General features: G+C 40.8%; 1 protein-coding gene and 2 pseudogenes across 23 annotated transcripts in view; 2 read left to right on the forward strand and 1 right to left on the reverse strand.

The window, feature by feature from the left end:
• The window catches only part of LOC115253727 (glutamate-gated chloride channel), a 773,621-nt gene that overhangs the window by 445,639 nt on the left and 301,621 nt on the right, over positions 1 to 26,361 (forward strand). The window lies entirely within an intron of this gene.
• On the forward strand, positions 24,445 to 24,909 carry LOC134286752 (protein lethal(2)essential for life-like; annotated as a pseudogene).
• On the reverse strand, positions 25,018 to 26,348 carry LOC134286754 (protein lethal(2)essential for life-like; annotated as a pseudogene).

The following is a 26,361-nucleotide window of genomic DNA, read 5'->3' on the forward strand; positions in this document are numbered from 1 at the left end:
AATAAGTTTTTAGTTAAAAACTGTGAAAGTGCTTGTAGGAGATAAAATAAGAAAATTTGAAACAAATCAAACAATTTCATTTATTCTTGTTACATCTCCTACAGTGCTCATAGAACAAGCTAAGAAGCATGCTTTGTCCCTGTAGGGACATTTCGCCAAAAAGAAGAAGAAGAAGAAGAAGAAGAAGACGACGAAAGAAAACATGTGTCTTGAGTACCAGACGCACATTGAAGTTGAGAAGATGTTTGAGAAGAATATATGACGAAGTCACACCCCGAAATTTCTAGAGCACAAATCTGAAGAACCAAATGACGGTATATGCTGTAAAGGTGGTCGATTGGTGACCTGCTGGTGCCAGTCAAATACGAGACCCTAAAGACCTATACGCATCTGTCATAGGATGCAAACACATTATTGGAATCTAGATTGGAATTCGCTATTCGCTGAAACAGCATATAACTCGATTTTATACTCACTGTTCTAGTACTTTCACCATACTGTCCATAAACATCTGCTGGATTTCCCATTCACATGGGACTATTGTGCTTTTATGTGAAGAATAATGAACATAATATAAAAAATATATCGTCGGAAAATCATGCTTGCAATGGAAAAACAGTGTTTTGTCATAAATGTGTTCTTCGAAAAAAATGAAAAAATATCATATTTTTTCAAAAAAAAAAATTGTTCTAGACCCGCCGATAGAACTTTCTCCTTTAAGTCTCAAATGAAAGGGGGGACCCTTAGCTTTCGCTTGGTGGGTGTCTTAGCGATACCGATTTTTTTAAATTAATGTTCTCCACCAGACACACCGTGAAACATAATGAAATTAAAAAAAAAATATATGAGAAAATTTAGCCCTTTTATTTTCAACAAAAAAAAATATATCTGAAAAACTAAAAACCCTAATTAATCCACCTAGCGGTGATGGCGCCTTTCTCGTGCCTTCGAAAACACATTTCAACACAACTCAAGTGACATGTTGATGAATATTGCACTTTCATACGTTTAACAGAAATTCATTTCTTGACATCAGAGATCATATCGTTTATCTGATTTTTAATTTTTGAGCCGCCGTTTAGGATTGAAGTCCGGCAGCTTGGAAATTCTGGTCGCTATTTTTGGACTCCAGAATTCTTCCTCATACCAGATACACCCATATTGAATGGTTTTAGAGTCCAAAACTTCATTAAACAGCCACCATTTTGAATGTTGAGACGCCTTCTTTGATATTCTGGTAGCTATTTTTGAACTCCGGTTGTCTTTCCCATACCAAATAGGCCCATATTGAACGGTTTGAGAGCCTAAACCTTAATTGAACACCTGCCATCTTGAAGTTTATGCCGCCATCTTGAATTTTGAGACGCCATCTTGGATATTTTGGTAGCCATCTTGGATATTTTAATCGTCATTTTTGGACTCCAGACTTCGTCACAATACCAGATATACCCATATTGCATGGTTTTAGAGCCTAAAACTCCATTAAACAGAAGTCATTTTGAGTTTTGAGCTACCATCTTGGATTTTAGACCACCATCTTGGATACTCTGTTTGTCATTTTTGGAGTCCAGATTTCTTCCCCACATCAAATATACCCATACTGCATGGTTTCAAGTCCATAAAATCCATTAATCAGTCGCCATCTTGAATTTTGAGACGCTGTTGGATACTTACCGCAGTGGACTGTATTGGGTTGGGATATGGGGCTGGCTATTGGCCGGTTTGGCGTCACCGAATGTGCTCACGTCCCCGCAGAGACGGAGCCAGGTGGGAGCAGGGGTTTTGGGAACTCCTTCCCGGGATGCCCTCAGGCTGTGAAAATTTGGGAGCGATTGGTTGCGTCCCCGTATTCCGCATTGCGATTGAAATTTCGACACTGATTCTTCATTGAGGCGTAACTGGCATTTTCGATTTTTCTTCATCGATCCTCTCTTTGTGTTATTACGGGAAGAATATTAAGTTTTCCAAAGATTTTTTGGTTGAAATGCGAAGACGACGACTACATCTTGCTCTAGAAACAAAAAGAATAATAATTTGTTTTGATTAAGTTTTTAGCGAAAGAGAGAGTCGAGATCACTTTGCGGTCTTCGACAAAGTTTTTCGGCTTATCCTAGGCTACACTTTAACGTCAATAGTGACATGGTGTTAGACAAAAGAATTCAAATTTTGAATAAAATGCAGAAAAGTACGTTTTCCCATACTACATTCCATACCAATTTCAATCGCAAAGCGGAATACAAGGACGCAACCAATCGCTTCCAAATTTTGCACAATTGTTTTAGACGCTAATACAGATTGAAAAAACTTTGTTCCGGGTTGATGCGATCAAAATTAAGTTTTCTCCATACAACGTTGACCCACTCTAATAGACACATACAGACGTCATCTCAATTCGTCGAACTGAGTTGATTGGCATATGTGACTTGACCCTCCGAGCCTTCTATCAAAAATTGTTTTTTGGAGTGAACATATAGCCTTTCAGTACACTTCGGTGTACGAGAAAGGCAAAACAATTCTTTCGAGCTTATTTGCTTTAGTAGACTAAGTTATTTAACTAAACCAATAGATTGAAAGATCTTCTTTGGTAGAAAATTAAATAAACTTTCGAATGAGGGTTAAAAAGCTGCGATAAGTTTGACCGTTTTCTATTACTTACCAGTTTGAGGCAAGCAAAGTTAAAAACATGCAAAGGGCAATTACTACGTAACGGTTGAGATTTAACCATATGCGTACACATTTTTTTCACCATTTATGATCCTCTATCACTCCTTAAAAAGTTTGCATTCACCCATCGGAGCACTACTGGTTCAGATATGGTCTGAGACGATTTTCCTGCTTACCGTTCATCAGGTTACCGAAAACGCCGCTGTTTGATGTGTCACATGAATGAGCTATGTTCTCTTTTATATCTGGCAAATTCCGGCGGGACTTCCAAAACCGGTTCCGGAACACTACCGCTTCTGATATGGTCTGCGACTGTTTTTCTGCTTACCGTTCATCAGGTTTCAGAAAATGCCACTGTTTGATGTGTCGCATGAATAAGTTATGTTTAATTTTATATTTCGCCACTTCCTCCGGGACACCCAGAACCGGTTCCGGAACACTACCAGTTCAGATATGGTCTGATACTGTTCTCCATCTAACCGTTCATAAGGTTATCGAAAATGCTGCTGTTTGATGTGTCGCCACTTCCTGCGGAACACCCAGAACCGGTTCCGGAACACGACCGGTTCAGTTTTGGTCTGATACTGTTTTCCATCTAACCGTTCATCAGGTTATCGAAAATGCCGCTGTTTGATGTGCCGCATGAATGAGTTATGTTCAATTTTATATTTGGCCACTTCCGGCGGGACACCCAGAACTGGTTCCGGAACACTACCGGTTCATATATGGTCTGATACTATTTTCCTGCTAACCGTTCATCAGATTACCAAAAATGCCGCTGTTTGATGTGTCGCATGAATGAGATATGTTCAATTTTATATTTGGCCACTTCCGGCGGGACACCCAGAACCGGTTTCGGAACACTACCGGTTCAGATATGGTATGATACTGTGTTCCTACTAACCGTTCATCAGGTTATCAAAAATGCCGCTGTTTGATGTGTCGCATGTATGGGTTTGGATCTCTTTTATATTTGGCCACTTCCGGCGGGACATCTGGAACCGGTTCCGGAGCAGTAACGGTTCTGATATGTTCTGAGACTATTTTCCTGCTTACCGTTCATCAGATGATCGAAAATGCCGTGGTTTGATATGTCGCATGCATGGGTTTGTGGCATTTTCATGTCTGGCCCCTCCCAGGGGTACCGGTCTGGAACACCTAAATGGCCATAACTCCGGAACGGCTGAACCGATCTGAACCATTTTCAATAGGAAACAATGGGACTATATGCCGCGTCGAATGAACCATCGGTCATTAAAATCGGTTGAGGTTTACTGCCAAAAAGTGATGTGAGTTTTTTGTACACACACATACACACATACACACACACGCACACACACACATACACACATACACACATACACACACACAGACATCACCTCAATTCATCGAGCTGAGTCGATTGGTATATGTGACTCGACCCTCCGGGCCTTCTATCAAAAAGTCATTTTTGGAGTGAACATATAGCCTTTCCAGTACGCTTAGTGTACGAGAAAGGCAAAAAACATACATCTTTGATTTTTTAAATGTTAAGCCAAATTTTCTAGGATCGGCCGTGTAGCATGTCCCTGTTAAAAAAAAAAATGAATTAGGTTTATGTTTCACATGTTTTCTACCATACTGCAGAAAACCAAAATTCGACTAATTATAATCATACGAAACATACTATCCCAAGTAACATTTCCAGAACTGATAAGATTTATTTAAGTTTTAATAAGGATTTAACCAGGTAATGAACAATGCTATCGAAAGACATTTTATTAGGCACTTGATGCATTCTATAAAACCTTCATATAATTGTAATGAACCTAATCAATGCAACTACTAACTTGTTTTATAATATGCTTTATGATGGTTGTCAAGAACCATTAGGTGACCAGAATTAAAAAATATTAGCTTTAAATAATATTCCCTATTCACTAATTAATAGTTATGATAAATAGCTATTTTTTTGTTTTCTAAACATATTTTGACGAGCATGATTTATTGTTACCTCGAAATGCATCATTTGACATTACATTACATTACACAAATACATCCTCGAATATATCATTTGAAGTGATAAGCTATTTTTGGCCGTTTGCAGACGACCACCGTGAAATGTCATTCGTTATCGACAGGAGCGCCATCTCATATGGAATAGCGAAAATCATAATTTGCTTTATAATAATCTTAATAAGGTAACAGCTCAACAAATTTAACATATGGTGGCTGTGACGAAGAGAATGCCTTCTGTTGCTGCTGCCATATTGCAATTGTAAATTTTCTCCAGCACTTTGATTTTTACAATTGAAAATTTAACAAAATACCACATACCATGAATATCTTATGGTGATTTTTGCATGCTTGAACAAGAGCTCATTCGGGAAAAAGCACTCTATCGCGAAACGGCTGAAAAATAATCCACTGCACTTTTTAATAAAAACTCCTTTATTCGCAAATATCACACTTATTGAGAGGCGCGTTTATTTTCCACGCCTAATTTTATAACTTTCACCGGAAATCTGCTTTCGCACATACCGTAATGTATCAGGTATCGCCACAAAGTCATATATTTAATTAGACTTTCACTTGTAATTTTCGATAAGAAACCACTCCGTGCTGATAGTAATGTAAACATTGTTTATTTTTATTTTTCCCACTGGTGAAAAATGAAGTCCGGCTGTCAAACTGTTCGAGTACGAATGAACAACAAGTTAGGTTTATTGTCGATTTATTGTCACTCTGAATCTTACTTGGAAAGCCACTATAAAGGTGGTCCACTTGGCCGAAAGGCGATCTTATATCTTATATGATGGAATAGTAAGCTTTATTAGCAGTTTTATAAAATTGGTCGGGAGAACCACTAGTAGAATATTATAAAACCAAAAATGTTACTTGGAATGTTTTGTCTAAACATGATTGAAAACAAGTTCTAAACAAGAAACTGCAAATGTTACTCTTATATGACATATAGAACATACTGAGCATGTATGGTAACAAACAAAGTGTACTTAAATAGAACATACCCAACATAATCGAAAACAACATGCAATGTTTGTTTGAGAAAACAAAATATATTCTTTAATAAGACTTCTAAAAAGAAGATCACTGTGTATAAGTTTTAGGTATCATGAAAACGACATATCCATTTCGGATTATGTTTTCGGTGTTACTTGGGTTAACCCTTTGGAGCCGGAGGGGTCAATATGACCCCGACGACGAAACCGAGCATAAGAAACGTGTTTGAGGCCAGCGAGGCTGCGGCAGCGAAGGCGAAACAATCCGGCTCCAAAGGGTTTAAGAAAAAACGGTTACATATTTTAAGGAAAAAAAGGAAAAAATGGTGGGCTTGGATTGGTAGTTTGGGCCTATACCATGCAATATGAGCATCAATCGATCGGACTTGATGAGTAAAAGGGTAGGGATTAGTATGGAGAGTAGGGCGAGGGTAGGGTGAAGGGTTAGGATAGAGGGTAGGGTAAGGGGATCAGAGTAGACGGTAGGGTAGATGGCTAGGATACAGGATTAGGGTAGAGGGTAATGTTGAGGGTTATCATAGAGCGTATCATAAAGGGTTGGGAAAGAGGGGCGAGAAAACGGTAAGGTAGAAGGTAGAGAGTAGGGTGAGTTGAGATTCTCTCGAGATACCTTCAGGAATCCTTTCAGGGATTTCTTCAGTCATTCCTCTCGAGAATCTTCCCAAGAGTTCTCCCGAAATTCCTGCAAATATTCGTTACGGAATTCCTGTAGGAATTGATCCTGAGATTTCTTCAAGGATTGCAGACTAATTTGAAAAATCCTAAAAGGATTCGTTTTGTTTTTCTAGTCAGCATTCGTTCCCGCATTCCTGCTATGATTCTCGAAGAAATTTCTCCCTAAAAGGAATATGAAAGAATACAGATTTATGCCGAGATACTTTTAGGCAATTTTTCATTTTTTTTATATTTGTGCCTGAATCAGACTATTTTACGAGTTTTTTTTTTTTTAGGAATTTCTTCAATAATTCCTTCTAGGATTTTTTCTATGGTTCTTTTAGGGACTCCTGCTGAGCTTCCAGCCTGTATTCCTGCCATGATTTCTCTAAGGATTCAACCAGGTATTCTCTACGGGATTCCTCCAGGAATAAAGTAATCCTTGTTTAGAAAATCCGGAAAGGATTCTTTAAGAAATTCTAGCCGAAATTCCTCCGAGGATGCCTGCTGGGATTATTTAACAGATTCCTGCTGGTATTCTTTCAAGATTCCTGCCTAGATATATTCAGAGAATCCTAGCGAAATTCTTTCAGTCATACGTGCCGGGATTCCTGCTAATATTCCTCGAAAGGCTCTTCTCAGGATTTTATCAGGGATTTTTCTCGGGATTTCTCCCGTAATTTCTCCGGCAATCCCTGTTGGTGGGGAAATCGAGAGATTGCTCACCGGTTTGTGAGCAGCACATCAAACGTACTTCGATTTGCAGTTTAGGTGAATATATAACGAAGCCACACTTCGAATTTTCAAAAGCACAAAGTTAAGGATCCAAAAGACACATTACGCTGAAAATTTGATCGATTGGTCACCACCAGCGGGTCACCAATCGATCAACTTTTCAGCGCAATCCGTCTTTTGGATCCTCAGATTTGTGCTCCTGAAAATTTGAGGTGTGGCTTCGTTATATATTAACCTTAAGTGCAACTTTAAACTGCAAATATATTTATTGTTATTTTACTTTTTGTCTCTCCCCCCCTTCAAAAAGTATTGGCAAGGTTAGGCATTTTGAGGGGGCAGATAAAAAAATATTTATGAAAATATCGGGTCTTGCTAAAAATTATTTAACAAATTCGATAAGTTTTAATGTTTTTCAAATTAAATGCTTTATTATTAGGATCATCCCCCCCTCGACCAGTCAAAGAGTGGTGGAAAAAAAGTGAAATAAATATTTGTAACGGTCCTAATATACAAATTCAGGATGCTTACACTTTCGATGAATCTACCTTAAATATTCCTTCCCGTTCAATAAATTATTGGTATCCTAAAAGCCGCTTCTAGGCACTATAAATAATTCAGAGTATAGTTAGTTTTAATAAGTATTTCTAGTTATTTAAGTTTACTCACTGACTATCCTCCAATTAGATTTCAGTAGGATATCAAATTAATAGGTTTAGGTAGAATAAAAAATTACATAACAATCTTATGATAAGGTCATCGAGAGAATCAAACTCAGCCATCTTCTATCGATCCCTTATTTTGCACTGTCACCTTTGATAACTGCCAATCATGATACTAAAACATGTACTGTACCGTCGTGCGGGGCTACTTTTGAAACACGGGGCTACTTTGGACACTTTTGAATATGTATTTTTTGAATTTGAAATATGGTTCAAATCTGTTTGATGTCTTTGGGACTATTATGACGCAATATTTTCCCCTTCATTTGGTTGAAATTGTTTTTCAAACAAACCCTTTATTGCTTGTCAGGAGGCGAAAAAACATCGAATGAATCATAAAAATATACATAACGTATCAGAACAATTGCTCTGTAAGCATTGTTTCTACAGTTCATAAATTTCAGAGGGTTGCTCAATTCGTGCAAAAAGTATCGACGTATCATATACAATCGAATATTTGTATCGATACACATTATAAATGACCGTTTAACCTAAATAAAGGATTGATGGCCCCCAGACAGCCTTTAAGTCTATATTAAAATATCGCGCTGCTCATAATACCAAAGGTAGCACAGAACCACCTAAAAACGCATATATTTATTGAAATCATGTATGATATAATACACAACAGTACTGGTATAAAGTAGTATTTTAAATAAACCCGGAATTTTAACTTCAGCTTTGTTTTAATTATAAATGTCCAAAGTAGCCCCCCTTTGGTTCTATATGAGATGTCTCCGATTGGTGTATGGGCAACTTTTTTGTTTATTGATGGATTTAGCTCAAATTTTGCATGCATCCTAGATACATACTCACAATTATTATGTGTAAAAATTGTGGAAATACATTCACTATTCTGGGAGTTATAATGTCATAAAGTTGGAAAACCATTAAAAAGTGTATAAAGAAGCCCCGCACGACGGTACATTGAACTTCCTATCGCGTAAGACACAGCCTAGTGGCAACAATCTCTCCCGGAGTTTCTTCCGTTATACTTTCACGGAATCCTGCTGAGTTTCCAGCTGGGATTCCTCTCACGGTTCTACCAGATATGCATCCCAGAATTTACTTTAGGAAATCCTCCCGGGATTGCGTCAGGGATTTCTACTGGGATTGCTTTAGAAAATCTTGATTGGATTCCTTCAAGTGTTCTAGTCGGCATTCCTTCAGGGATTACTGCTGGAATTCCTTCGAATATCTCTTCCAGAATTCCGTAAAGGATTACTTTAGACTAGGGGTTCCTGCTGGATTGCTTCAGGGATTTCTCCTTGTATTGTTTCAAAGATTCAGGGAATCTTGCGGGACTCTTATAGGTATTCGTGTTTTTTTTTTGTGTTACACAGCGCAACATGTTTTTGTCTCAAGAGCAAACTTATGAGATTTTGGGTCGCTGAATCCGAATCCGGGCTCAGATTTGCTCCAGCACGTCACAATTTTGAGCTATACCTCTATTTATAGGGCAAAATATGCGATTTTGGATTTTTTGACTGCCAGCCATTAAGCATGGAAATTTTTTTCCGAGCAATCATAAGGTAAATTGGTCAATTAACGTCTATATTAACGACTCATGCGAAATATTTCGTTTAACCAATCCGAATTTGATAGTTTTAGGCGATTTATGTTAGGTACGATATTTCCCATACAAGTCACCCTCCAAAACATGCATGCAAGTTTAGATACTAACATAAAATGGATGTGAATTGACCAATTTACGTTATGATTGTTCGAAAACAATATTTCCATGCTTAATGACTGGCAGTAAAAAAAGCCCAAAATCGCATATTTTGCCCTATAAATTGAGGTATAGCTCAAAATTGTGACGTGTTGAAGAAATTCTGAGCCCGGATTTGGATTCAGCGGCCCAAAATCTGTCAGAGACATATAAGTTTGCTCTTGAGAAGACCAAAAGTTAATTTTTGTTACGCTGTGTTATATGCTAGAGTTCCTTCACAGATTCTTGCACATTCCTCAAGGAATATGTCCCATGATTCCTCCGGGATTTCTCCCAGGATTTCTTTTGTAATTTCCAGGAACTCCTCCTGGAATTTCTACAGGGAAATTTCCTGCAGCGTGAGTTATAGCTAATTCGAATGGGAGAGTAACATAAAAATAGAGTAACAGAGAGAAATAGGTTTTTTGATGCATCATGATATCTCAAGTAAACCATAATGTCATCTGACAGTTATTTTCTTATTCTTCTTGAATAGTTAATTTCTCTTTCTTTCATCATAGATGCATCGTATCTATGCGAATATGAATACAACGATAGTGAGAAAGTTGTACTGAAAAAGAGCTTGAAAAAATATCAGATGTTCAGGGCCCACATTGATTTTTTTTACTCCATTACCTTCCATTTTTTCTGTTTTATCGTGTTTATTTATTGGAACTTGACTGTTGATAATTTTTTTTATGGAGATTACAGATATGAGACCCCTTGGGCGTTACCGGGTTAAGCAAGATTTTATTACGAAACTACTCCTCTACTACAAACCAATATTGACTGCTTTAAACTTTTGTGGGTATCCAAACCCTAATTTCTTTTCTCCAACAATCGATAAGAAAAATATAAGATTGAACCTATTCATCCAGAAGTTTGCTGCAGATGACCCTTTTCTGTCTAACTTCCGGCAAATCTGATTCCCTTCAGCATAGTCCCGACAGAACCCACTTCCTCGGCGGCACTCATGCATGAAGGGTTGATTCAATTTTCTCCTATAACAACATCACCCACACCTGGGACCAGCAGCATCGCTCCATTTGGCAGGACACGTAGGGTACATTCATGAGCGTAATGCTGGGCCCTGGTAGAGCACGAATGAGTATAACATTATGCGTCAAGTATCCGAGCCACCCCAATAATGCCTGTGCGGTCCTATCCCGGTACGTGAGCAAAGACTGAACCTGTCAACCGGGAATCAGCCAAGGGCTTTTCACATTCCAAATGTGTGAACCCGATGTGGACCAGGTCCAGAGTATGTACTCATGCTCAGTCTGTGTGTGACCGAGCGAGCAATTCGCTGGAGGGCAATTTACAACAAAGCAAAGAGTTTGTCATCATGTAATTGGACGTTAAAATTTACGAAGGGTATCACGAGCATGAATCAACGGGTTTGCAACGGCGTCGTCCGTTCAGATGCGTATGTGTTTGGAGGAAATCCGGATGAAATGCGTACGAGTCCAAAACTTTTAGGGATGACTTTCAAATAAGACAGGATTGGATTGAAATCACAGACAATAGAATAATGTTCGTTAAAATAAAAGTGCTAATTCATCAACACTTCTGAAAGAACATGGTTGCCATCAAAAGATTGTGAATAAAAACTACAAATCGTAAAACGTTCATTCCTGAAATGCCCAATAACTAACTGGATCCGAGATGAACCAGCCCTGGGCTGAAAATCTCGTTAATAAAGATAATAATAATAACTAACTGGATAAATTGTAGCTATCTCACAGCATTCAAATATGCCACAAAGTCGCATTAAGTAGCCTGATGAGCATACCGAACAGCATTACAAACTTTTTGCTCAAATACACCCTAATTGTAGAATCCGGTTGCTCATTAGGAGAGCTGCTAACTCAGTTGCAAATCCTGACGGTATAATTTATATCCCGTCAGTCAAAACTTGTACTTGTCAGCTGCATTCGTCGCGTACCGACGACGCCGGGGAAACCGGGGAGCAGTTTTCAAAAAGCGCTGTTCTCTCAAGCCTATCCATCCATCCATAGAAAAGCCGGTACTCATTGGGGTACACATCTCCAAAGAACACCACCGGTTCCGTTGATTGCACTCGCTCTCTCTATTCCATCGTCGTTGACGACAACATTGCCGGTGTCGGTCGCTGTGTACACAAATGTACACACTAACACACACTCCTTCATCTGATTCAAATCAGCCCCAACGAAAACGATGTTGATTATTTCTTCTGCCACGTGCTGCTGCTTCTGCTGCTATACCTAAATACGTGTAGGCTAGTTGCATTTTGAACAACTGTAGCGCATAATTGAACATAAATAACGTGCCAACCAGAGTGCAACCGGCTGCAGTTGAACGAGGCAGCGTTGTTGAATGAAATCTCTAGTAGAGAGTCTCTACCATTACACAGTGGCACTATGTGAAAAATAAGCATTAGTTAAAATTCAGGAATAAAAAGAAATTTAAAACAGTAGCACTACTGTGAGTGTGAGATAAATTTAACAGGACCTGAAATATAAAATACTAGCTGTACCCGGCAAACTTTGTCTTGCCTACTGTGTTTTTTGACGTTTCAAGTTTCTATCCAAGACCATGTCCCCGGTCACGAAACGTATGGAAGATCGATTTTCAAAAACTCTCAATTTTTCCATGTTTTTTGCCTCATAAACCTTCCTTAGATGAAAACTAACAGAACAAAACCAAGACGATCAAAATCGGACCTCTCGTTCGCAAGTTATGCGTGGTCCCACGTATGCCACTGCATTTTTATATATATAGAAGACGTAATATACAAAACGCTTATAAGACCGATGGTCCTCTTGGGACACGTGACATGAGCCATGCACACAAAAGCTCCGAGTTTTCGAGCGCCGTGTGATAAGGACGATCATCAGCGGTTTGTAGAAGAATAGAGTGTGCCGGCGAAGGATTAACCCAGGTGACTAAGGTAACAGCCGGAAGGATACGGTGAGCAAGAATGCTGGACAACACCCCTGCACAATTTGGCGTTATTAACAGAACCAATTGTAGGTAAAAGAAAGGGAGGAGCGTTGCGGACAAGAAGATAGAACGCAATACTGAGAGCACCGGTGTGAACATAGGGTTTTCATCTAATTCCCGTCTCTGTAAGCACTGACCAATAATGATCGATTTTATTTTTGCACCTCACCTAAAGCCTAATTATCAATTTGATATCAATTAATTATTCATAAATTAACTTCCATATCATGTAAAGAATGTAAAAGAATACAATTTACTTAATTCTGTTTCCGGAAAGTCCTCGTCCATTCCGGGCACAATCTGAATTCAGTGCCCGTCGGGAACTTCCCTGCACACCTTCTACAATACGCATATGACGAAGTAAATGTTTAACATATCTTCGTTCGAATTAGTGTAATCAGTTTCGTACCTTTTAATGCCGCCCTAATTGATTATCCTTTGACAGATACGCGTATTTCGACTACCACTTGTAATCTTCCTCAATGTCAGTTATCCACTCATAAGTGGTCTTGCGGTCGGGGTTACTTTTCGGAGCTCTTTGTAGCAAAATTCACCTTTTGCCAGTGAGAATCAGCTCAAAGCTGTAAGATGTTTATTTGTTAGATAACACAAGATAGCAACGATAATAGTTTACTTACAATTGGTGGTGGTTAGTAATTTAAGGTAATTTTAGTTCAATTTTGTTTCGCAATAGTGCGATTTGGAAATAAATCTGGAATTAGTTATTTGTAATTAGTATTTATGCAAATTAATAAAGATTAACAATGCACTTTTACAATTCAGGGTTTTCTACACGATATCAAAAAGTGTAGAATTAGCTTAAGTTAAAATACACATAAATACAAACAAAAAAAAAAAAAAAAAAAAAAAAAAAAACGATATCAAAACAATGATAAGCAATTTTTCTGCCTATCACCATCTCTGACAGTTCGCCCCTGCATGAATACGCTACTCACACTTTCGCATCCAGATAGTCTAAGCTTTCGCATTCGTTACAACATCCTCCCCCTCGTGCCGTGCCTATCCTTGTTCAACGGCACCGTATCCGCGATTGCTGGCTATACTGCGCCCGTCGCTATCTGCATCATCCCGATCGGCCACTGCTATTTCATCCTGTCTAGCTACGTCCAAAATAGCCAGGTTGCAAACCGCTCTCCTGCTTAAAGTTCCATTAGTTGTCTCAACGTCCGCTAGTCACACTGCTCCGTCCTTACCTGGATAGGTTCGACAAACACGACCACGTGTCCATTAGCGTGGTTCAAAAAAATGTTTTTGCTCCACACCGCTTATTCGATTCGTAAGCAGATTCTCTGCCTTCTCCCAAAATTTGAGCTCATTTGGTTGAAAATTGAGACTGCACAAGCCCTTCAAAGTTTCTATGAGAATTACTATGGGAAAACGATGTTTATCATTCAATCGACCTTAGTATTTCCCCAAGTGCCCTAGAGTGTTAGTTGACCCTTGGTACTCCTAGGCTACTGTATCAGCCACAACTTTGCCAAAGACCGCATTCAAATCGGACGCCTCATTAATTAATTATCGATTTGTATTCAAGTGGACAAACTTAAACAATGATCCTTCAGCTTCCCAGCAGGCAACATTGCTGCATGTGGCGCCAAAGATAGCACACTGAAATTATGGCTACTATGTTTCACTGCAAAATGCAGTGATGCCCATTGATTAGTTTAACCATCATGAGTAAAGATTTCGATTGTGGATAAAAATCGGTAACTAATTAATGAAGCATTCGATTCGAATGCAGTCTTCGGCAAAGTTGTAGCTGATAGAGTAGCCTAGGAGTACCAAGGGTCAACTAACGCTTTAGGGCACTTGGGGAAATACTAAGGTCGATTGAATAAAAAACATTGTTTTCCCATAGTAATTCCCATACAAAATTTGAAGGGCTTGTGCAGTCTCAATTTTTAACCAAATAAGCTCAAATTTTGGAAGAAGGCATAGAATCTGGTTACGAATCGAATAAGCGGTGTGGAGCAAAAATATTTTTTTGAACCACGCTAGTGTCCATTGGTTCCGTACCTTCCCGTTGGCGACCACAACTAAGGATCCTTCCTTTATGGGTGCAACATCGCTGAACCACTTTGACCGCCGAGATATTATTGGAAAATATTCAACAATCCAACGATTCCAGAACGAGTCCAATTTGTTCTGGATCAGCTCCCAGCTGCCTTTTAAGGGGCTGTCCATAAACCACGTGGTCATTAGGGGGGGGGGGGGGTTTCGGCCAATGACCATTTTGTATGGACAAATAAAAATTTTTGTATGGACTAATGACCACGCGGGGGGGGGGGGGGCGGGTTGAAAAGTCCCAAAAAAATGACCACGTGGTTTATGGACAGCCTCTTAAAGCTTGGCTCTCATCCACTGGTGCTATGACTGGTTGCCGAACACCGTTTGAGTTGAGCATAAGGAAATGGTTCGGTGTTAATGATTCATGCTCCTCGCTGTCCAATGGAAGAAACGTCAAAGGCCGCGAGTTCACCATGTGCTCCGCTTCAGCCAGCAAAGTGATGAACGACTCGTCGTCTAACTTTCGGGACATGGGCAATGATCCGAGTGCCGTCTTCACGGATCGAACCATCCGTTCCCAACATCCACCCATATGTGGGGCCGACGGCGGGTTGAATCTCCATTGGGTATTCGTGTCGGTGAATGTGCTGCTCAAGCTACGGTTAATATTCCGCAATTCTTCCTCAAGTTCATTACTGGCTCCAATAAGGTTCGTGCCGTTGTCACTGTACACTTCTTGTGGCGCACCACTGCGAGAAACGAATTGCCGAACTGCCTTCTTGCACGAATCGGTAGATAAAGTATGCACTACCTCCAAGTGGATGGCCCGAACTGCTACACTGATAAAATACTTTCGTAAAAGCTCAACGAATATGCTTCGTAAAACCAGTTTTCGTAAATTGAAAGTAATTTGCGTAAAATGTATGGTCCATTCGTACCACCACGCTGAAACAGTACAAATGGAGTTGTATCATGTACGAAATCACGAATCCGACAGACGCTAAGCTTGCTCATTCGTAGATTTTAGCTCCCGCTTTGTAGAATGAAACAAAACAACCAAATGTCAAACGTTTTTTACTAACCATGCGTAAAAAGAAAATTTCGCTTCGTAGAATGGGGTTCGTTCAAATATTACGTAACGCTAAGAGGGGAGGGAGGGGGTCTAGCACTATGTTACGCTTCATACAAAATTTCAAAATTCTCCATACAAAAGTTGTTACGTGGGGGAGGGAGGGGGTCTAGAACTACCAAATTTCGCGTTACGTAATATTTGAATGGACCCATGCAACAAAGTTTGGCAGTCATCGCTGATGTTTGAGTGGAGCGCAGAGACAACAAAGCAACCTGTTTTCATGTGCATATGACGGTGCGTGTGCGAGAAGATGAAAGGAAGCATGCTCTCAGTTGGAAGTAAAAGTTTTACAAATTGAATCAGAGTAGAAAGCGCTCTGGTTGTTTCTGAACGGCTTCAACGAGCGCCTACAGATGGATGTCTAGCACTGGTAGGTCTCAATCAGAAGATACGTGTTCGGAGCCTGTGAAAACCAAGCTGATATACGCGTGCTATTTTTTTTTCAACATCATTTATGTCGGTCCGACAAAAAAAAGAGACAGAAAAAATCTGTGTTATTGTGTCGGAATGATCTTTTTTACGAAACGAACTCAGGTACACTACGAATCTTTTCGTTGCAGAAAACAACGAATGGCATTCGTAAACCGGACGAGCAATTTCGTACAATGCAACAAAATATTTTTTCAGTGTAGGCACGTGAAGATCGCTACACAGCGCTTCACAGCACTGCGGCCTACTTTCACTTGGTAGGGCCCAAAGTAATCTATGCCTACAAAAGTGAAGGGCCGAAGAAAAGGTGTGGTACGAACTCGTGGTAGCTGGCTCATCTTCGGAATTACGGGAACAGTTTTGTATACTCGGCACCATTGGCAGCGTTTTGCTACGACTCGGATCTGCGTTCTCAACTTGGCGACGCAGAACTTCTGGCGAACTTCATTCACAATGGTTTCATTATTGGCGTGACGAAATTTTCTGTGATACCAGTCCAGTAACAGGATAGTTACCGGGTGCCCTTGGGCAGTATTATCGGGAACTTGGTGTCGTGATCAATGCAATCTGCGGAAGCAAGGCGACCATCTACGCGCAACAATCCGTATTCGTCCAGCAATGGTGGAAGATTCGCTAGTGGACTGCTTCGATTCAGCGCTCGCCAACCGTCGGGTGCCAATTGTGCGTTCCGGCTCATGGTAGCAACCTCATCTGGGTAACCACCCGACTGAGCAAATCGAAAGAGGCACCGTTCGGCAGCTCGCAAATTCTCGCTGCTCATATCCGTAGTTTCCTCAATCTTCACTTTTCCGATCCGTCGCAGAAGCTTTTCGGCGAACCGGTAGACGTACGCTAGACTGCGTAGCAGCCGCTCAAATTTCGAAAACCGCGACACATCGATTATGGGAGACGACAAGAAATGACTGCAGACGTAGGCAGGTCGCAGCTCTTCTCCTGTATCTTCCATCGTTACCTCGAACTTATCATGTGGCCAATCCTTCTGCTCGTCGTATAGAAACGCCGGTCCACGCATCCATCGGCTGTGGCTTCATCGGCTACGTTGATTTTGGTTCCCAGCCAACGCCACTCTTCGGTCTTCGACAAGCTCAGGATCTCGTTAATCCTGAACGCTACATACTGCCTATATCGTCGAGTATCCGATTTGATCCACGAAACAACGGTGCTTGAGTCGCTCCAAAAGAACGTTTGTTTGATCTGGACCGAATGACCATCCTCAATGGTCTTGCGCAAGCGTGCACAGATCACGGCGGCCTGCAATTCTAGTCGAGGTACGGAGGTTAGTGTAGGGTCTAGCTCGAATCCATAGTAAGATTCAATAAACCACGATCAGATTTTTTACATAAAATACCTAGTTCTTCAATTACTTGCGCTCTGAATCAGCGTCTTTATGTCACCACGTCTCAGCAAATTCTCCCTTCTTTCGATTGTTAACGACTACTACGACCGTTTATTCTCGTTGTCCCTAACAACGAGCATATATCTCGGAACACCGAAGCAAATCATCTACTCATTATTTTATAATAATATTATCAATTTCCTACAATCCTCCTTTTGCTTTTTTATTCCATAAGTGTAAAATAAAGTATTTATTGTAAAAACGCTTCGAAATAAAATCTCTTTCTGATTATTGGTCTCTTATTTCCAGTACGATCTATCTACAGTTGGTCATTTTCTCCGCGATTTGAAAACAAGTCTACCCGTATTTCACAAACTTCTTTATACTGTTACTCTGATTTGCACATGTTGCTAGTTTGAAGTAACTTACATAGTTTCTATACTGCTTGCCTGATTTATCCTATACTCCTTTCTATTCGCGTTGCAAGGCACTCCTCTATTCATTCCATTTCCGCTTTCGTTTGAATCATAGTGCTCCCCGAATTTCTTTTTTTTTTATGAAGCAGTTTTTTTTGAATGAAATTGTCATACTTCAGTCCATCGTCTGTCTATCTTACCAGTTTAATGTAAGCTGGCTGATATGGATGATTGTTTCAGCTCATAGAACATTCTGGAATCCATATATTGTGATGATCGCATACAGCCCATGAATGCTATAGGTAATAAGTAAAATGAAAATGCATGCCTTTCTCATTTGCGCGAATCGCGAGCAACAACCCAAAACTAACTAAACAATACCAACCAATAACAGTCCAGATCACTCATAAATAGCTACATCACATTAGCCCACATTTGAATTTGAGCTTTAAATTCCATCATAGTAGGTACGTAGTACAATGGAATCCTAGGCAACATACTTTACCACTTCAATATGCAAAACAAGACGCTTTCGTAAACAAACGTTTTCTTCCATTTCCATATTTTTTTTCTTTTGAACTCTCCCAGTTCTGGACAATTTTGTTTCAAATTCAACATAATTCAATACGACAACTATTTTAAGTAAACTCTCCCAGTTTAGGCTCTGCCAACATGCAGCAAATCACTAGATCCTCCCGGTCCCTTTTCTTTTAGCCTTCAAGTAAGTGGACTCTCCCAGCCCAGGCGCTACCAACATGCATTTTTTTTTTCAACTTTAGTGGACCTTCCCGGTCCTGGTTGTACTGCCTGTTTTAGTTATGACATCGCATTTAAGCATTCTCTCACATAGTGGACCCTCCCGGTCCGGGATTCACTGAATTCCTTCAGTAATTAAACCGCATTTAAGCGAAACCACAGTGTACTCTCCCAGCCCGGGACTTTTACACCGCATTTAAGCAACTTCTCATAGTGGACCCTCCCGGTCCGGGATTTACTGAATTATTTCAGTTCTTTAGCCGCATTTATGCATTTCCTCAAAGTGGACCCTCCCGGTCCGGGGTTTACTGAACATTTTCAGTTATTACAACTTCTTTCAGTGGACTCTCCCAGCCCAGGCACTTTTTTTTCGCTGTTTTTTTTTTTCCTTTTCAGCCAGCTCCAATTTTGTTTTTTTTAAGCTTACCTAAGTTTATCCTCGTCGCCAGGTTGTAGGGTCTAGCTCGAATCCATAGTAAGATTCAATAAACCACGATCAGATTTTTTACATAAAATACCTAGTTCTTCAATTACTCGCGCTCTGAATCAGCGTCTTTATGTCACCACGTCTCAGCAAATTCTCCCTTCTTTCGATTGTTAACGACTACTACGACCGTTTATTCTCGTTGTCCCTAACAACGAGCATATATCTCGGAACACCGAAGCAAATCATCTACTCATTATTTTATAATAATATTATCAATTTCCTACAGTTAGTTGCAGTGGAGCAACCTTCGTTTTAGATGCAACTAATGCACAGCGTATCTGTCCGCGATCTCGAACGCGGAAGTAAGCTACGGTTGAGTATGCTTGTGCTCTCTCATCCACGAATATGTGGAGTTCCAGGTTTTCGTAGCAAGTAGGTTCGTACCCCGGAAAATAGCTCCGAGGAATTCGCACGTTGTCCAGCTCCTTCAAACCCTGCAGCCATAATTTCCATCGCAAAAACAGGGCGTCGGGTATCTTTTCGTCCCAATCCACCTTCGCTCTCCACACATCTTGCAGCAGTATCTTCCCTTGAACTACTAGTGAGCCGACTAGCCCCAAGGGATCGTAGATCTTCATCACGAAGCTTAGCATCGCCCTCTTAGTCGGTGCCGTCTTGTTTTCCAAGTCATCTTGTAGGCTGATCGTGAAGCAGAACAAATCTTCGCTCGGCAGCCATGATATTCCAAGCACTCGTTCGAAACCACTCTGGTTGTTCATTGAAAGGCTTTTCACCGTAGTTGGATTCACTTCCCCGATGGCTTCCAGAACTGAGGACCGGTTTGATACCCAGTTTCGAATATGGAAACCTGCTTTCCGGTGGACTTCTGCTACTTCCAATGCTAGTTCGACGGCTTCTTCTTCTGTATCGACGCTATCAAGATACCCGAGCAAAGTCCAACAACAAAATTACAGCAAATCGAAAACATGATTTGTATTCAGCAACAAATTGATATCACATTTTGATATCATTTTATCTTTACTTAATGTTATTTAATATTTTGCTTTCGGTTTGCTGTCATTTTGAATTAATGTAAATATTTAGTGTTACAATAGTTTTTAAATCTTCTAGTAAACTATGTGAAGTAATTCTAGGGATACATCACAACCTCACTGAATTCACATCGTTTTGCTTACGAAACATTGAAGACGGGGTTCAAGTAGACACCATATATACAGACTTGAAAGCTGCGTTTGACCGCGTTGACCATGCGTTGCTTCTTGCGAAGGTGGAAAGGATGGGTGCTGCATCGAGTTTTGTTCAGTGGCTTAAATCGTATTTGGTAGATCGTCGTCTGTGTGTCAAAATTGGAACAGCTCAGTCCAGATACTTCTCAAACCCCTCTGGTGTTCCCCAAGGCAGCAACCTTGGCCCACTTCTTTTTTCTTTGTTTTTCAACGATGTGTGTGCTGTACTGCCTCGAGGATGTCGGCTATTATATGCGGATGATCTGAAAATTTACCTGATCGTGAACTCGGCTCAGGATTGTCGGGAGCTTCAAAGACTCGTCAACGTGTTCGCAGAATGGTGTGGGATCAATGAATTGACGATCAGTACGAGTAAATGCTCGGTAATCTCCTTCACGAACAAAAAAGATCCAATCAATTGGAGTTACAACATTGGTGGTGAACAGCTGGAAAGAGTTTCGGTGGTAAAGGATCTTGGAGTTCACTTGGACTCCAAACTCTCCTTCAGAGAGCACTACTCCGTGATTATTGCAAAGGCGAATCGGAATCTTGGATTTATCTTCAGGATCTCCAAGGAATTCAGAGATCCATACTGTCTACGTGCGTTGTACTACTCGCTGGTGCGATCCGTTCTTGAGTATGCTGCTGTGGTATGGAGTCCGTATACTGGCACCTGGATATCGAGAATAGAAGCCGTCCAATCTCGGTTCATTCGTTATGCGTTGAGGTTTCTTCCCTGGCGTGATCCTATAGAATTGCCCCCATATCAGAATCGCTGCCGACTTCTCGGAATGGACACACTTGCCAGGCGACGTCAGCTGGAGAGAGTATTATTTGTGCAAAAAGTGCTTGTCGGTAGTATAGATGCACCTAACATTCTTTGCAAGATCAATATCAATGTAGCATCTCGTAGCTTAAGACGCTCTAATTTTATTAGATTACAGTTAGGACGCACCAATTATGGTCAGAATGAACCAATTCGTGTAATGTGTTGTTTGTTCAATCGTGTGTATGATTTGTTTGATTTTTCTGTTAGTTTAAACTGTTTCAAGCAACGTTTGTTAATTTCAAATGCGTTAATGTAATTTTAATTTAAGTTTTATTCATGTAGACACTGTTGTCAGATGAATGATGGGGAATAAATAAATAAATAAATAAATAAATAAATAAATAAATTAGTGTAATTGTATTATTGCATTTAGGATTTGATATCAACCGAAAAACGCTACATTTTTCGATTTTTAATTTTTCTTGCGCTGATAACAAAAACAGTTATTAATTTGCTATCATCGATAGCAGGAATGGTTTTCAATTTGCTGTCACAGGAACATTTTTCTGCTCTCATTTTTGATGTTTTAACCGTTAAAACGACCAAAACGACAACAACCTGAGTTATCAAAACTTGCAATATCACAACATCAAAATTAGTTTTCTATTTGCTATCAGACTTTGTTCGGGTAGTCGTCCACGTAATGTTTGTTCTTGATCGCTGCTGCTGCCCTTGGATATTCTGGCTCATTCTCCGTTGCGTTACGGTTCTTCACGTACTGTGACTGCGCGGGAGAACATGTTGCTCCGAAGATTGCGACGTCGGACGCCATGGTCACACACGGTTCACTTGGCGAATTACGGAAGACGAACAACAGCGCACTTCGATCTTCCTTCCTGATTCCCACTTGCAGGAACATTTCCTGGATGTCTCCGGAAAACGCAACTTCGCGTTCTCGAAATTTGAAAGTCACGTTCAGCTGCCGAGTGAGCATATCAGGACCCTTGAGAAGCATCGAGTTCAACGATACTCCATTTACTTTTGCAGCCGCATCCAGCCGCCCTTTTCCCGGTTTGTTTGGGTTCAGCACGATTCCTAAAGGGAGGAACCAGATACGCCGCGGGTCGAACTCAGCCATTTCTTCCTTCGTTACTACGTGGACGTAACCTTTCGATTCATAGTCTGCTTTAGATTCATAGTGTGCTATCGTACAACTTCGGGTCCCGCTGCAAACGCTTCTCAAGACATCTCAATCGACGCTCCGCCATCGGACGGCTGTCCGGGAACTCGATGGAATCCATTTTCCAAAGCAGTCCGGTCTCGAACTTTCCGCTTGCGGTCTGAACTGTAGTCTCCTCGAGAATTCTGCGCGCTCGTTGGTCTTCACTTCCCTCCAAGTTAGGAGCCAAGGCAACTCCTAAGCTCTCCACCAAGAAAAACTCGCGTGCGTAGTCGTGAAGGTCATGCTCTGACGTGTCGGCGCATATGTGCATTTGACGGTGTTGGAAGTTTTCTTCTCCCCCTCGTACGCGACCACATACGACCCAGCCAATGCGAGTTTTTGCGGCGATTGGTTGCCGCTCTTGGCCTTCTCGTTCCGGAAATCTGACAGTTTTTTGATGACGTAATTCAAATCATTCAGAGGCGATCTAGTACTCCCCATCAATTTGATCATGTGAAGAACGATTAGAATGACGTCACATGTTTACATCCAAAATCTATGTTTACATAGGTTACTAGCCTGCCTTGTGATATTTATGTCGTGGTTTGTGTGAGCCTGGTCCCACATCAGAATCAAGGCAGGAATACCGAGATCGATGATTATCCGGGAATTCATCCCACTTACATATCTACGAGCGGTAATAGCGGTGGTTCGGATATTGACGTTTCTTGGAGGAAAATCGGTTAACCTTCCCTCGCTAACCGTTCGGTAGCGCCCAAGGTAGCGCCTACCGTTGCATCCCACATCAAAATCGCAACCGCTAGCTTGTGGCCACCACCGCCATTACCGGTCGCGGATTAGTGGGAAAACTGGGCGCTAGCTGGGGATCAAATCAATATTTGTATTCGTTGTATTGATGAAGATGGCAATATCCCTGACCATAGCCTACATCATATTCCGGGCCAGACACGTATAATTCTTGGCTTAGTGTACTATAGTATACTGAAATATATTAGTGCATTATAACCATGATCATAGCAAAATCTGCGACCGATTTTTTCGATAAACAATCGACTGTCAGTGGCAAAGCTGATACTTATTCGATTCATCCATCCTCGTCCGAGCCAAAAAATAAACTATTTGGATACAACTAATCGCTTGGTAAGCTATTGAACTTTAAATTTGTATGCCTATAAATATCAAACAAATTTTATATTGATTTAGGCGAAATTCTGGGACAATATTGAGTTGGGTGTTGGTGTCGTTTTGCATCATTTGAAGCTAATTTTGGATCTAAAAAGTTTGTCAGCAAATGTGGCGTTGCAAGATCTCTCGATATTTTAACGCTCGAACGGCAGATGCGCGGGCGAGGAGTGGCTCGAGTGTGCGCTGCAGTTACGCGGGATCCTACGATAAAAGTGACAAATTTCTATCATGAGTACTCTGATGACTAGGAAATCTGGTTATACGGCCGTTGAAGGCTACATCACCGTGACCAAAAATATGAATGTGTTAGTAAAGTAGAAATTTGTACCATGCTTTAATTTGTTTTTATTTGTATGTTAAATATAATTAATTGCATCGATCCGCTGGTCTAGCCCAGTATCTTTGGAGGTATCCAAAACAGACTATTTTATAGTTATACATCCATCATGAAGTTCATGCACTTATTCTAACTTATTTTCTTTTCTTTTGTACCGTCGAATCACTGTAGTTACAAGTGATGATTCCTGGAAACTGGTAATAAAATAAAGTTTGAAAAACGATACGCATAACAAATCATCAATTGGAAATTACCATAAATGTCTGCCCATGCATAGCATAAAACTCGCACTTCATCAATGTTGTTGAATACATGAACGACATCGTGAACGACAATTTAAAATTTGAAATTATCCTCTCAATTAGATACATATAAGAAACGAGCCTTAAAAACCGCACTGAAAAATTACGGAATCAGATAAACAATGTTTGTTTTATGATTCATCTGCCATAGGGCAGTGCATACGGCGGTTGCTATGATAAATTTTTCTAAGTCTTTGACGTTTCGTGGCCTTGTTGTTTACGATTCAGACTTAGAGAAATTTCGTTGGCTTTCTTTAGGCAGTGTGAATAAATTCAAAAGGTGAGTTTACGCGCACTGAGTGGTGTGCTAATTTATTACTTACTGCTAAGATTTCACCAAGAGCTTCTCCTGGAATTCCTTCAGGAACTATCAGTGGTTCTGAACTAACAGGAGCGTCCCGTCTACAATGTCCATTCCGGTATCGCTGCCCACAGGACTGCGGATCGACGATTCACGCCGACAATGTCAAGTTCCAAATTAACTTGGATGTGCAGCAACTTTGAAGTTTTGGGTGATGGCCTCCGACAACAGAATTATCATCATCGAAGGGAATTCGACGAGAAGCAGGACAATCATGGCTACCTAAATCTCCCAGTGCTTCATTCAGCGCTACACGCTTCCACCGGAACACGATTCCAACCAGATCAACTCGTCGATTTCATCGGACGGCATCTTGACGATTTCGACTCCGAAGCGGGCGGTTTCGGATTCGGAAGACCACAAGTCGATTCCGATTGTTCAGACAGGTCAACCGCTGAAGAGAATCGGTGCCGAAGTGCCAATCACGTGAAGAAGGATAGCATTGCCCACGTACCTGAGTGGAGTGGTGGTCGAGGTTTTGCTGTTGCAACAATTTGCACGTGCACGGTCAGGACCAAGGTCAGGACACTTTGTTCGCACAGTACTTGTTAATGTTTAGCTGAATAAATAAAATTTGTTAGTGATTGGAATGCTGGAAGGAATTGTTGAAGCGATCTCAAAAAAAAAAAGAAAAATCGTGGAGAAGTTGCGGAAGGAATTTCTGGAGGAATTCTGGATGAAGTTTCTGGAAGGTTCCAGAAGGAAATAATGGAGAAATTCCAGAAATAACCATGGAACGATCCCGTGAAGCAACTCCTAGAGGAATCCTAGAAGAAGTTCATAGAAGAATCCCGGAAGATGTTCCTAAAGGAATCCTGGAAAATATTCCTGAAAGCAACATTTCCTGAATGCAGGATTTTCTGGATGCAGACAGGATTTTTGGAGAAATTCCACTAGAGACAACTTCAATAATTCCAGAAAGAACTCTTTGAAGAATTCCAGATGGAAAACCTTCATAAACACCAGAATGAACTCCTGGAGGAATCCTGGAACACATTTATGGAGAAACTACGGAAGGAATTAATGTAACAATCCCTGGAAGTATTCCTGGGAGAATCTCAGAAAAAAACTGGGAAGGAACTCCTAGAGTTATCCTGGAAATCCTAGAGGATACCCAGAAATGACTCCTGGAAAGCACTTGTAGTGGAATCCCTGTTGGATCCTTTTTAGGGATGTCAGAAGAGTGAAATTAGTCTATGGTCAAGTCTATGGTAGGACCTCCTGAAAGAATCTCATAGGGAACTTATGAAGAAATCCTAAACAAGCCCCTAAAAGAATCTGTGAAGGTGCACCCCGAGGAATCCCATGTAGAACTCTGGGAGATATCATGACAGAACTGGAGAAATCACGAACGTTATTCCTGCAGGAACTGCGAAAGGAATTCAATCACTAACAAATTTTATTTATTCAGCTAAACATTAACAAGTACTGTGCGAACAAAGTGTCCTGACCGTGCACGTGCAAATTGTTGCAACAGCAAAACCTCGACCACCACTCCACTCAGGTACGTGGGCAATGCTATCCTTCTTCACGTGATTGGCACTTCGGCACCGATTCTCTTCAGCGGTTGACCTGTCTGAACAATCGGAATCGACTTGTGGCCTTCCGAATCCGAAACCGCCCGCTTCGGAGTCGAAATCGTCAAGATGCCGTCCGATGAAATTGACGAGTTGATCTGGTTGGAATCGTGTTCCGGTGGAAGCGTGTAGCGCTGAATGAAGCACTGGGAGATTTAGGTAGCCATGATTGTCCTGCTTCTCGTCGAATTCCCTTCGATGATGATAATTCTGTTGTCGGAGGCCATCACCCAAAACTTCAAAGTTGCTGCACATCCAAGTTAATTTGGAACTTGACATTGTCGGCGTGAATCGTCGATCCGCAGTCCTGTGGGCAGCGATACCGGAATGGACATTGTAGACGGGACGCTCCTGTTAGTTCAGAACC

The sequence above is a fragment of the Aedes albopictus genome, chromosome 2 (genome assembly GCF_035046485.1).
Source record: "Aedes albopictus strain Foshan chromosome 2, AalbF5, whole genome shotgun sequence".
Taxonomy (NCBI): domain Eukaryota; kingdom Metazoa; phylum Arthropoda; class Insecta; order Diptera; family Culicidae; genus Aedes; species Aedes albopictus.